Source organism: Lutra lutra, chromosome 6 (genome assembly GCF_902655055.1).
Source record: "Lutra lutra chromosome 6, mLutLut1.2, whole genome shotgun sequence".
NCBI lineage: Eukaryota > Metazoa > Chordata > Mammalia > Carnivora > Mustelidae > Lutra > Lutra lutra.
This window is the reverse complement of record NC_062283.1, coordinates 90685827-90687761: the sequence shown is the minus strand read 5'-3', so window position 1 is coordinate 90687761 and position 1935 is coordinate 90685827.

The window sequence follows — 1935 nt, the reverse complement described above, 5'->3', positions numbered from 1 at the left end:
ATAAAATGAAATTATAAAAAATAATTGATATAAAAGAAGAAAAAAAGAGAAGGAAGAGGGGAAAACTCCACTGAATCATACTTAGAACTAATGGCAGATTTTAGAATTAGCAGAAAAGAACACTACAATTAATTGTACCAAAAGAAGTATTGTATCAAAAAAAAAAAAAAAAAAAAAGTAAGAGCTAATTTTATGCTACTATGAAGAAATACCCTTTAAATATAAAGGCACAAGTAGGTTATAAATAAAAGAATGGAAAAGGTTATGGTATGGTAACACTAACCAAAAAGAAAACTGAAGTGGTTATATTAACATAGACATAGTGGATATCAAATAAAAAAAATATCTAAGGATAAAAATGATAATTTCTTAATGGTTTAGGGACCAATTCATTCAAAGAATATAAAAATGTTAACATTTATGCATTGAATACCAGAGCTACAAAATATATGAAATGAAATCTAAAAGAACTGCAAGAAGTAATGGAGAAATACAAATTATACCAAAAGATTTAAATTTACTTCTCTCTGTTAGTATCCAAAATATATAAAAATAGTATAAAATTCAACACCCCAAAAAAACAAATAATCCAATTTAAAGTGGGCAGAAAGACACAAATAGACGTTTCTCCAAAGAAGAAATTCATATGGCCAATGAAAAGATACTCAGCATCACTCACTACTACAATCACAAATCAAAACTACAATGAGTTATCACCTCACACCTGTAAAATCAGTAACACAAGACACAACAGGTGTTGGTGAGGATGTTGTGTAAAGGCAACCCTCTTTTACTATTGGTGAGAATGCAAACTGGTGCAGCCACTCTAGAAAACAGTACGGAAATTCCTCAAAATGTTATAACTAGAACTACCCTATAATCCAGCAATTGCACTACAATTTACCCAAAGAGTACAAATGTACTAATTCAAAGGGATACATGCATCCTCATGTTTACAGCACCATTATCAATAATAGCCAAATTATAGAAACAGCTCAAGTGTCCATCAACTGGTGAATGGATAAAGAAGAGATGGTATATATGGTGTATAATATACACACACGCGCACACGTGCATGCACACTGGATTATTACTCACCCATAAAAAGAATGAAATCTTGCCATTTACAATGTGGACAGGGCTAGAGTATTATGCTAAGCAAAATAAATCTGTCAGAGAAAGACAAAAACCATGATTTCATTCATATGTGGAATTTAAGAAACAAAACAAATAAGCAAAGGGGAAAAAAAGAGAGAGAGGAAAAAAAACCCAAGAAACAGACTCTTAACTACAGAAAACAAACTGATGGTTATCAAAGGGAGAGGGTGGGGAGATGGCTGAAATAGGTGATGGGGATTAAGGAGGGCACCTGTGATGAGCACCGGGTGTTGTATGGAAGTGTTGAATCAGTATAATATACACCTGCAATTAATATTACACTGTATGTTAACTGGAATTTAAATAAAAACTTTATAAATTTTTTAAAATATAAATAAAATAAAAATAAATTTACTTCTCTCAATATTTGGTAGAGCAAGTAGACAAAAATTATCTAAGACATTAGATAATCAAAGAACACTATAATCAAATTTACCTAATTGACGTCTATAGAATTCTTCTCTCAACAATAGTAGAATACACATTTTTTTTAAAGATTTTATTTATTTATTTATTTGACAGATCACAAATAGGCAGAGAGACAGGCAGAGAGAGAGGGGGGAGCAGGCTCCCCACTGAGCAGAGAGCCTGATGCAAGGCTTGATCCCAGGACCCAAGGATCACCTCCTGAGCCAAAGGCAGAGAGAGGCTTAACCCACTGAGCCACCCAGGCGCCCCTACACATTCTTTTTAACTCCACAAGGAACATTTAACAAAGCAAACCATATTCTGGGCTATAAAACTAGGCTCAATAAATTTAAGACGATTGGGGCACCT